At 45.7% G+C, this 12,677-nt stretch overlaps 1 pseudogene across 1 annotated transcript; it reads left to right on the top strand.

Moving 5' to 3' along the window:
- The first annotated feature begins 7,771 nt into the window (after positions 1 to 7,771).
- Positions 7,772 to 12,394, top strand: LOC148023491 (pentatricopeptide repeat-containing protein At2g27610-like; annotated as a pseudogene). The gene is made up of 2 exons (XR_015693655.1): positions 7,772 to 7,997; positions 8,084 to 12,394. The product of XR_015693655.1 is annotated as a pentatricopeptide repeat-containing protein At2g27610-like (transcript).
- The last annotated feature ends 283 nt before the right edge of the window (positions 12,395 to 12,677 follow it).

Raw genomic sequence — 12,677 nt, 5'->3', positions numbered from 1 at the left:
GTGCAATCGTATTCATCCAGAGGCTCGAGCTATTCGGTATCAAGACTTCCCGGTGTATTGGGTGTGGAATGCACAATGAAAGGTATGGACGAAGAGAAAGCGTGGAAATACATGTGGTCGAATATACTTTGTGCCGCCCACATCTGGTGAGTGTTATTACTTGCGAATGCTCTTGACAGTGTCTCGAGGATGTATGTCTTTTGATGATTTGCGTACTCGGGGGGGGTCACTCATGAATATACATACATACATACATACATACATATATATATATATTGAAAGGTGAGAAGGATCGAAGCTTGCACACGAGCTATGGCGGGAGAGCAAGAACAAGAAAGAAAGAGACAAGAAATGGAAACTCCAACAGTCACAATGTGTGACTGGGCCTTCCTTTATTTACTAGTCACTAAAATGAATGTAAAGAATAAAGTGACGTGATGGGCGCCCGCCACCTGCAGTGTGCAGTGGCGGGTACTGTCAGTGTAGTAATACATGGGGCGGCACGGCGGAGGCGCCTTTACCCCAACAACCTCCCACTTAAAGGCGAATCTGCCCCAGTGAGAGAGAAAAGAAAAGAAAAAGACAGTACAACTGTACATAGGTACAAGGGATGAGGAAAGGCAACATCTCATCCAACGCCCATCAATCTCCTGAGGAAGGCAAAGCACTCAGTAGTGAGGCTTTTCATGAGCAGATCTGCAGGATTCTCGTCAGTGGAGATCTTGACAAGGTCAACAGACTTGTCCTCCACGACACCACGTATGAAGTGATACCTCACCTCAATGTGTTTCGTCTTCGCATGGAAGACCGGATTCTTAGCCAATTGAATGGCACTCATAGAATTCGAATGCAGTGTAGGTATCCCAAGGTCAGCAACTAGACAGCCTAGCCATAAGGCCTCCTTGCAAGCCTCAGTGGCTGCAACATACTCGGCCTCAGTGGTAGACAAATTCGTACACTTCTGAACCCAGGACATCCAAGAGACAACACCTCCAGGATAGATGAATACATAGCCAGAAGTGGACTTCCTACTATCTGCATGTCCTGCGTAATCGGAGTCAGTGTATCCCATGACCCTTGTATCTTGGCTGCCATAGCAAATACACATATCTGTTGTGCCCTTCAGGTACCTCATGATACCCTTCACGGCATCCCAATGTTTCCTGCCAGGTGTAGCCATATAGCGTGCCACAACACCAACTGCAAAGGCAATATCTGGACGAGTGGCTATCATGGCATACATCAAACTGCCCACGGCTGAAGCATAAGGGATCTTGGCCATCTCGGCCCTCTGCTCATCTGTTTGTGGACAATCGGCCTGTGATACCTTCACATAAGAAGGCAATGGACAGCCAATAGGCTTTACGTCCTGCATGCGGAAGCGCTCAAGGACTTTATGAATATACTCCCTCTGTGACAAGTAGAGGAGTCCCTTATGCTTGTTGCATCTAATGCGCATACCAAGTATGTGAGAGGCCTGTCCCAAATGCTTCATCTCAAAGTTCTTCTTCAGCTGAGATTTAAGAGCATCTAGCTCATCATGAGCTTTCCCTGCTATTAGCATATCATCCACATAGAGTACCAAAATAAGCAATGAACCATCACGGGCTTTCTTCATGTAAAGACATGGATCCATAGCACTCCTACTGTAGCCCTGTGACTGCATAAAGGCATCAAACTTATGATACCATTCCCTAGGTGCCTGCTTCAAGACATAAAGACTTTTCTTCAACTTGCACACTAGGTGCTCCCTGCTAGGTTCTGCAAAGCCCTTAGGCTGCTCCATATAGATCTCATCATGCAAGTCCCCACGTAAGAAAGCCGTCTTAACATCCATCTGATATAGATCTAAGTCAAGCTGAGCAACCAAAGCCAAGACCAAGCGCAGGGTGGTCATCTTAACCACAGGAGAATAGACCTCATCAAAGTCTACACCATGCTCCTGCTTAAAACCCTTTGCTACCAATCTAGCCTTGTATGCCGGCTTGGGGTGTCCAGGGGTACTTTTCAGCTTGTACACCCACTTGCATGGCAAAGCCTTCTTGCCCTTAGGCAAAGCAACCAAATCCCAAGTCTCATTTTTATGCAAGGAGTCAATCTCAGACTGCATAGCCCTCTCCCAAGAGTGACTGTCAACCCTGTGCATAGCCTCATCATAAGTGAAAGGCTCTCCTGCATCTGTAACCAAAACATAATGCATAGAGGGTTGAAATCTATCAAGTGGACGTCTGTCTCTAGCAGACCGTCTCACTGCAGGCTCTGCTACCTGCCCAGCTGCCTGTCCAACACCCTGACCATGAGCATCTGTTGCAGCTGTAGGCTGTCCAACTGGCTGTGCAGGAGCTCTAGGCTCCTCCTGAAAGATCACTCCGCGGATCTCAACTACCTTCTCAGGCTGCCTGTGCATCTTGTCTTCATGGAAGTCTACATCATGGCTGCGTACTATTTTCCGCGCCTGCGGATCCCATAGGCGATAGCCCATCTCTCTTGAATCACCATAACCAAGAAAGATGCATTTAATGCTCTTTGGATCCAACTTACTCCTCTTGTCCTTGGGCACATGGCAGAATGCCTCACATCCAAAGACACGGAGATGCGCATAAGAGGGTGGCTTACCAACCCAAACTTTCTCTACAACCTGGAAATCCAATCCACTAGAAGGCGATCGGTTTATGACATGCACTGCCGTACTAACTGCCTCAGTCCAAAAGCTCTGTTGTAGGCCTGCATGGCTAAGCATAGAGCGGACATGCTCCTGAATAGTCCTGTTCATGCGCTCAGCCAAACCATTCTGGGCGAGGGTGTAAGGGGCGGTGTCAACTGACGCTTAATACCCCTGTCATCACAAAACTGCTCAAAAGCACGTGAGACATATTCTCCCCCATTGTCAGTCCTAAGGCATTTCAGCCTATAGCCAGTCTGGTCCTCAACAAGAGCAAGCCAACGCTGAAAGACTGCCAAGACATCGGACTTTTGCTTTATGGGATAAGCCCACACTTTCCTAGAAAAATCATCAATGAAGGTAACAAAGTACTTCGCGCCACCCATAGACATACACGGCATGGGCCCACAAACATCTGAATGCACCAAAGCCAAGGGCTCACTCATGCATGGCCTACCCGATTTCTTATGCGTAGACCTATTTTGCTTACCATAAAGACAATGATCACACGAGTCAAAATGTGCATAGTCCAAAGGCGGAAGATACTGCAAACTAGATATTTCATTCCCTTCAACGACACATGCCCCAAACGGGCATGCCAAAGTGATACATGTGGGATAGAACCCACTGCCAAAACATGGTCTATAGAAGACCCAGATACAACAAGAGGATAGAGGCTGCCAGCCTTGGCGCCTCTAGTAAGCACAAGTCTGCCTCTGGTAATCTTCCAGGCAGAATCCCCAAAACAGACATGAAACCCTGCATCATCCAACTGTCCTGCAGACATAAGACTGCGCGTAAGCGCAGGTACATGACGTACATTCCTGAGCAAAAAGGAACTGCCAGTGGAAAACTGCAACTGAATATCTCCATAGCCCACAATATCAAGAGTCCTGTCATCTCCAAGTCTGACTGATCCAGATACAGTACGGTAAGAGTGAAACCACTCACGGTAAGGCGTCACATGGAAGGACGCACCTGAATCCAATAACCAGCACTGTGCATACATACTAGGTGTCTCAGTCAAGTGTGAGGCATCAGAAGAACTAGCTGCAAGTATGAACTCATCACCACCATCGGAATCCTCGGTCTGCGTGACATTAATTTCCTCAATCTTGACACTGGACTTCGTAGGTACTATGCTGCGATCAGAGGACTTCTCCTGCACTTTCTCTTTCCCCTTATCCTTGCGCTTCTCATTGCGCAACTCATAACACTGTGGTCTGATATGGCCCTTTTTCCCACAATGATGACAAGTGACATTAGCGTTGCGCCCACACAACTTACTACGCAACTTTCCACGAGATTTAGACCGACCCTTCTGCGAGTCACGGCCACGGCCATGACCACGATCATTCCTGTCATTCCTGCCTCTAACTGTCAAAGCATGTGAAACACGAGAGGCATCCAAGTTTTTGCGATTAACCTCTTCCTGCAGAAGAGCACTCTCAACATCATTCAGTTTCAGAGTAGCACTAGAGGCACATAGGGCAGCGCAGAATACATCCCATGACTCATTCAGAGTCCCAAGCAAGAAAAGAGGAGTTACTTCCTCTCCAAAGGTGATATCCTGCGAAGTCAGGTTCTTCAGTATAGCATGGAACTGGCTCAAGTGAGCAGACATAGTGGCATTATTCTTCATGCGTAGATCCATAAGCTGCTTCAACCAGTACATCTGACTCGCCGGACTTTTCTTATCATAAAGATTCTTGATCTTATTCCATAGATCCCATGCACTCTGTGCTTCCTCAAATACATTATAATGTACCTGTTCAGTGAGAGACAATACAATTATGGACTTGCATAGCTCATCAAGTTCAAGCCAGTCGTCATTATCCATAGTTTCAAGCTGCTCTCCGCTCAACCAAAGTGGCTTAATCTGAGATTTCTGCACCAAGACTTGCCAAATTTGACTCTTCCAATAAGAGTAGTTGGTACCATCCAACTTTGTGATGTTAAATATGGCACTATCAGTCGAAGAGGACGCCATAATGCAGGCTGAAAATGCACAGACAATGTAAAACTGCTGGCTGTTTTACTGCAGAAAATGCCCAAAATCCACTGAAATGAGCTCCAAATGGCGAGAAAAGTGTGCCAAAAGATGCTGCCCACCTTGTACTAGGTGCGATACACCAAATCAGGATATTTCAGCATAAAAAATACTGCTCAGTCCACCGATAAATGCTTGCTGTAATAAATTTCAGAACTGCAATAATGAGAGCAAACTGTCCCAAAACTGGATCTAATGTCAACTAAACAATGCTAGGTCCAAAGTCGGCATAAAGAGGACAAAGCAAAGCCAAATGACAATGAAAATACATGAGCATAACACCGAGAGATGTCAAATAGCATCTGCCAGTAAGAGCACACCCCCAGACAATCTAGGCAAAATGTACCTGCAACTGCCAAAACCTGACACAAATAGGTGTCTGCTCAAAGGAAAGCGGATCCAAAACTGAGACTCAGCTCATAAGCATCCTGTGAACCAAGACATATACTCAATGCAACATCCAATTGTCGAAGTATAATCCCAAAGTCTCAATACATCTGCAACTGCTCAATGACATAGACTGCTCCAATACATGTAACTGCTCCAATAGCATGTAATCCCTGCTCAAGGTCAAGTAAGCATGCAAGATTCTCCCACTGGCACAAAAGGCGTACAAACAAGCTCAAGGGCTCAAGCAACCCAAGACAAAGTACCAGTGACAAGTGACCAAGTCAATGCGTCATACGCATCCCAAGAGCATGACGTACATGAAGCAACTGATGGAAGCAACCAATGAGCAATACATAATCCCAAAATAAGATCTCTGTCAACTCAATGACATCCGATAGCAACCAAGTAAATGATCAAACTGAGTCGAAAATGCTCAAATACATCCAAGGCAAAGCTCCCAATGTCGGTAAAGCATAGACGAACCAAGCGGCATATATCACGAACCAAAGCATGTAATGTATGAAGCCTAACTGTCAAGCATAGACATGAGACATAAGCGGTCCAAGAGCATGCCAAGTTGGTCCAAATGCCAGTGAATACCAACCAAGACGGAGCTTATGCATAGCTCAAATATATTCCATAGATTCAAACATGAGCTCAAAGTCGTCCCCAAATGTCAGATACATGATGGCAAATCCCAAAGCATACATCCGGTACCAATAGGTAAGTGACAAAGCATCCAAAGTACCTTCAGCCCATTGTTATTACAGCCAAGTTTGACTGTCAAAACTGAGAAATTTCAGCCAATATTTCAGGCCAAAATCATGGCATAATCATGTGCATACATTCCCAAGGCACTAGACATCATGTAGGCCGCATACGTGCATCAAACAAGGTAACCGGAGTAGAGTATAAGCATCAAATGCCAATGCCAAGTGTGGATGCCCTGTTTCCAGCACTGTATAACAGTAAATGACAGTCCCAAATCAGAGAATGTCAGCCCCAAAGCTTCAATGCCAAGCACAAGGCCTAAAGAGGCTTTCAAAGTAGCTCAAATGCCTTCTAGAAACCATTGTTTAAGTGCTCATTTAGGAGCCAAGGCATATAGGCTGAAAACTTGATGAGAAGGCAGGCAAAAATCTGGCGCAAATTCAGCGCAGGCTGTCCTGGGAAGTGACTGCTCCATGTGGCAATGTTGGTGTGGATGGGAGGCTCAAAGAGGCCCCAAAGAGGGCATACAACAAAGCCATGAATGCCCAAAGCAAAGGGCAAGGGAGATATGGAGCTTTGAAGCTTCAAATGATGGCTGTCCCTCTTCTTCCACCTGTTTAAAACTGAGAACTGAAGTAAAACCCTTCAAACTCTGATGCAATACCTCAAGGGCAAGGCCCTGAAGAAGCCCAACAATGCCGGGAGGGAGCTCGGGAAGCTGAGGAGTATCGAAAGCTCGGGAGATCGGCTATGGCTGCCGGGATGGAGACCCAATGCGTGAAGGGAGTCGATGCAAAGGTAGAGAAGCACCGAGTCGAGCTCGAGCAAGAGAAAGCCAAGCTCTGATACCGGTTGAAAGGTGAGAAGGATCGAAGCTTGCATGCGAGCTATGGCGGAAGAGCAAGAGCAAGAAAGAGAAAGACAAGAAATGGGAACTCCAACAGTCACAATGTGTGACCGGGCCTTCATTTATTTACTAGTCACTAAAATAAATGTAAAGAATAAAGTGACGTGATGGGCGCCCGCCACCTGCAGTGTGCAGTGGCAGGTACTGTCAGTGTAGTAATACACGGGGCGGCACGGCAGAGGCGCCTTTACCCCAACATATATATATATATATATATCGTGAGTTCAAAATGAGGGGTTTTTAAAAAACCATTTTTTACATAAAGAAGGGTGTCATATGAAATTGTGGTGCAATCTCTAGAAGAAACTTTGGTTTCGGGCTTTGCTTCACCTATGTGGGTTATTAATATTGAGAGTTTGCATGCAATGCTTGGACAAACTTAAATTTATGGTGTGGTTCATACATCTTTCATTTGTGGTTCGTTTCACCACAACAATGTTATTTCTCATTGTAGCATCCAAGGATACAAGTTGTTTCTAATTGTTGTGCAGATCAAGTATATATACAAGTTTATAAGTTTGGTGCATGGTCATTGCATGTATATATGAGTCTATGTATTCCTTGATGCAAATGCATATTTGGCCTTTTATACATGTGTGTAAGAGAGAGAGAGAGAGAGAGAGAGAGAGAGAGAGAGAGATTGAGTGAGTGAGTGTGGATACAGAGGGGGGAGGTGTAAATGGGGTGAGAGATAGAGGGGTTGTGAGTAGAGGAGAGTAAAGCATGTGATGTTTTTGTGATAGCATTACCCATTGTGCGATAGGGACTTCCCTTGCACCCCGCTTTAGCGATCCTTGCGCGGAACGCTAGTATTGATAATTAGCCTACAAACAAATAGTGGTAAAGATAGAAAGGGAGTAGTGGTTTGGGAAAAATAGTGTTTGTTAAAAGGAAAAAAGAAAAAGGAAAAAGGCCGCAACGAGCCCTTGCAAAACTCAGAAGCTGGGCAACCCTTCAAATTTGAGGCATTGTCGTTGTAAGCTGTCGTAGCGGACGGTCACGCGCTTGTTCCACCGGTCCTCGAAACTGTGTTTGTACTTTCCCTCGAAAAGTCGTCTTCGCATTAGGAATATTACCAGATTCACGAAATCCCGAAATTCCGTCCAGTTACTAGCTGTTTGAATCGGAATAACATGGATACAAGATCCTGCGTTTTCTCAAACATTACGAGCTGCTCACATCTACGAGGCACCGGCACGACATGCAGAGACCTAGACTACTTATGGAAGGAGTACTTCAGAGATCCCTCCCAATTCTGGGACAATCGGAACCACAAGGTCGGTAAGTGCAATGTTTTACACCTCTATGCAACTTCCTTCATGCATTCATTGCAAAGTAAGAACTTTCAGATATTGCATCACAGAAAGGCCCGGGGTCCCCCGACTTCAGGCACAAGCAGACAAGGCAGCCCCTTTGGATGGATGATCGGCACAATCCACCTTGGGTCCAAGAGGAGTTGAGAATGAAGAATAGAGAGCTCTCTACTTCAGGAAAGGTGCACAAGGACGTTATGGACTTGATAAAGGCTTGTGGCAAACAGAAGGACTTACACAAAGGCAGTAGGGTACATGCTGATATTCTTAAAACAGGGCTGCTTAAAAGGGACATTTTTGTCGGCACTGCCCTAGTCCAAATGTATGCAAAGTGTGGTGCAATTGCCAAAGCTCAAGAAGTGTTTGATGGGCTTCTGGTACAGAATACGATAACTTGGAATGTGCTTATCGCTGGATACGTGCAGCATGGGCTTGTTGAGAAGGCTCTCAACTGCTTTGAGCAGATGCAAGCTGAGGGCATTTCTCCCAATGCAGTCACTTTTATATGTGTTTTAAAAGCTTGCAGCAGCATAGGAGCGATGGAAAAGGGTGAAGAGATACATGCCAATGTTCACAGGCTGGGGTTATTGGAAAATTGCGACATTATGCTTGGGAATGCATTGGTGAACATGTATGCCAAGTGCGGTGCACTTGCCAAAGCACAAGAAGTATTTGATGGGCTTCCAATACGGGATGCAGTCTCTTGGAATGTGCTAATTGCTGGGTATGCCCAGCACACTGTTGGTGATGAAGCCCTGAACTGCTTTAGGCGGATGCAAGATGAGGGCTTCTTCCCAGATATAGTTACCTTTCTATGTGCTTTGAAAGCTTGTGGCAGCATCAGAGAAACTGAGAAGGGTGAAGAGATACATTCACAGGTCCTCAGGCTGGGGTTATTGGCAGGTCATGATAGTATGCTTGGTAATGCTCTGGTGAACATGTATGCCAAATGCAGTGCTCTTGACAAAGCGCAAGAAGTGTTTGATGAGCTTCCAGTCCAGGATGCAATCTCGTGGAATGTGCTAATTGCTGGATATACCCAGCATGGGCTCAATGAGAAAGCTCTGGACTGTTTTGAGCAGATGCAAGATGCAGGGTTCTCCCCAGATGCAGCCACCTTTGTATGCATTTTGAAAGCTTGTGGCAGCATAGGAGCAACTGAGAAGGGCAAAGAGATACATGGTGAGATTCACAGGTTGGGGTTATTGATAAATCATGGGACTGTGCTTGGTAATGCATTGGTGGACATGTATGCCAAGTGCGGTGGGCTTGCTGAAGCACAAGAAGTCTTCAATGAGCTTCCATTACAGGATGCAGTCTCTTGGAATGTGCTAATTGGTGGATATGCCCAGCATGGGTTCGGTGTGGAAGCTCTGAACTGCTTCAGACAGATGCGAGAAGAGGGATTTCCTCCAGATACAATCACCTTTGTATGCACTTTAAAAGCTTGCAGCAGCATAGGAGCAACCGAGAAGGGTGAAGAGATACATGCTGAGGTCCGCAGGCTTGGGTTATTAGAAAACCATGATATTGTGCTCGGCAATGCATTGCTGAATATGTATGTCAAGTGTGGCATGCTTGCCAAAGCACAAGAAGTGTTTGATGAGCTTCCACTACGGAATGAAGTCTCTTGGAACATACTTATTGCCGGATATGCCCAGCATGGGCTTGGTGAGGAAGCTCTGAACTGCTTCAGACGGATGCGACATGAGGGCTTTCCTCCAAGCAGAGTCACCTTTATATGCATTTTGAAAGCGTGCGGCAGCATAGGAGCAATCGAGAAAGGCAAAGAGATACATGCTGAGGTCCGCAAGCTGGGGTTATTGGAAAGTCATGAGATTGTGCTTGGCAACACATTGGTGGACATGTATGCCAAGTGTGGTGCGCTTGGTAAAGCACAAGAAGTCTTCGATGGGCTTCCAGTACGGAATGCAATCGCTTGGACTGCGTTGATTGCTGGATATGCCCAGTATTGGCTTGGTGAGGAAGCTCTGAACTGCTTTGGGCGGATGCGAGATGAGGGTTTCTCGCCAGATGCAGCCACCTTTGTATGCCTATTGAAAGCTTGTGGCAGCATTGGAGCAACAGAGACAGGTGAAGAGATACATGTTGAGGTCCACCAGCTGGGGTTATTGGAAAATGATATTGTGCTAGGCACTGCATTGGTGGATATGTATGCCAAGTGTGGTGCACTTGCTAAAGCACAGGAAGCATTTGATGGCCTTTCAATACAGGATGCAGCTGCTTGGAATGCACTCATGGCTGGATATGCTCGGCTTGGTAAGGCTCAAAGAGTTCTTAACTTATTCAGCAAAATGAAAGAAAAATGTATACAGCCAAATGGTGTCACCTTCAGTGTTCTGCTTACTGCTTGCAGTCATGCAGGTCTAATGGAGGAGGGACGAGTGTACTTTGATATTATGAGCACTGTCTATTGCATCATTCCAAGTTCACAACACTGCACTTGCCTGGTTGATCTTTTTGGCCGCACAGGTCACTTTGACAAGGCAATCAGCATGATTGAGAAGGTACCAGATCCTGATTTGTGGCTGGTGTTGTCAGATGCATGCCAAAATTCGGTAAACATGGAGCTTGGTAGGTTGGTCTTTCAACATGCATTACAGCTGGATGATAAGTGGGCTACAGCATATGTCTGCATGAGTAATATATATGCAGCTGTGGGCATGCAAAATGAAGCGAACAAGATTGAGGTTCTGAGAACAAAAAATCAAGCATGGAAGATGCCAGGATGTTGTTGGTGGACTGATGTAGGTGGAAACATACATTCAGTTACTGTGGGGGATATGAGCCATCCCCAGAGCGACCGTATGTATGTAAAGTTAAAAGATATTGGTCAAAAAGTACGGCTTGAAGGACACTCTCCATTTTTCCATTGGATAACAGAAGCCATATCATATGACAGAAAGAAAGATTTGATATATGGGCATCATGAGAATTCGGCCATTGTGTGTGCTCATTGAGACACCTCAGTGTATACCTACGCGTCTCACAAAGAAGATGCATGATGTGTATCTGTGGTGACTGCCAGTTTGCTATTGGGAAAGTGCAAAATTCAGGTAATTAATGTTTACTGTATTCCCATAGTTGAGGATGAAGTGTATTTGTGAGGAATACTTATCATATAGTGAGATTGCAGAGCTTTCTGTTTAGTCCCAAGGTGGTTGCTGTAAAGAAATGCTAAAAACAGAAAGTGTGAAGTGTATGACAACATGGAGAATACAATCTGTAGAATTTTGAATGATAATCAAGATGATATGATCAAAGGGCCTTGAACCTCTGTATCTCTAAGACTGGGACAGAGGTGTCTAAGATGTCAGTGTGTCATACTTGAGATGGATCCCAAAGGACAGCAACAGCAGTCCAATGTTGTTTGATGATGCTGGATGAAGACAGCAGCAGTTTATGCAGTCCAGGTACAGATAAATGCAGACCTGACTGACAAGGTGATGATGCCACCAGTCTTAGATGATACAGCAGGCTGGGTGAACAGCAGGGCAGCCTGCCTGGTGATAAAACACAGATGTGGCAGCAGATGGAGACCTCCAAACAGCAAAATGCAGCAGCTGATGTAGACTCAATTGCTGGTGGATGAAGCTGGGATGCTGTGGGCAGCCTCTCTGATTGACAAACACTGCAGTAGGAGTGCTTGGAACAGGTTGCCTGGATGGTCTGATGTCACCACAGGAGGGTGGCCAGCTGATGTGAAGATACATCAGTATGAGAGCTCCTAAGCAGGGCGTCTGCTGATGAAGAGCACATGGACAGACGGACAACACTTTGATGGTCCTCCACGAATTGACAATGCTCTCCATTTGGAGAGCAATGCTCCATCCTTAAGGTAACTATGCAAGTAATTGACGACTCTGTTTTTGTGAGCCCCCCTTATGAGGAGAAGGCATTTAGGGGCCAGCAGATTCACCTAGTAGGTCCTAGTTTCAACACTGGATGGTGGTGGAGTGTAGCCAGATAGCTAGAGACAAACCCTAAAGGGGGTTGGCACATTGCCCGCCTGGCTACATGCATGTGTAGTCCTTGCTCCACTAGGTCCTTATTTGGAGAGATTTGTTGGAGGGAAGTGCAAAGGGCAGAGCCCCTCGCTACGGCGGGGGGGGGGGGGATATGCGCTTGGGCAGCCCACCCTCGTTCCTGGCCGGCCTGCCCCAAAGGGCCATTGTGCTAAATACCATGTTCGATTCATGGGCCTACCAAATATATGTTCAGTGGTTTGTGTTGGTTGCATGCTCCAAAAGGTATGCATGCAACACTCTAATTTAATGTGACAATTTCTGTTAGCCATGCTTTTATGTATACAAAGCCTTTGCTCTCCTTTGTTTTGTTAAGTGCTATCATATTTTTAATCGAAGCACATGGGTGGGAAGCATCAGCTATCTATTATAATCATTTGTAATAATCAAAGTTTTTGATTCTCCATATTCTTTCTTTGACACTCGCTAATGCATTTCTTGTACTATACTGCATTCTCTCCTCTTTCACCTTGGAAGGGATGTGCACAGCAATGTGAGAGATTGAGAATTGAAGGTTCGCTTGCATAAATATAGGCTCATTTTTACAGAGGGTTAGGGGTGTATTTGTCCTATTGTAAAAAATAAGCTATTTATTTTT

The sequence above is a fragment of the Lygodium microphyllum genome, chromosome 16 (assembly GCF_053477565.2).
Source record: "Lygodium microphyllum isolate KBCC chromosome 16, Lygodium_microphyllum_v1.1.10, whole genome shotgun sequence".
In the NCBI taxonomy this organism is placed as follows: Eukaryota; Viridiplantae; Streptophyta; class Polypodiopsida; order Schizaeales; family Lygodiaceae; genus Lygodium; species Lygodium microphyllum.
This window is presented reverse-complemented; position numbering and strand designations above follow the sequence as displayed.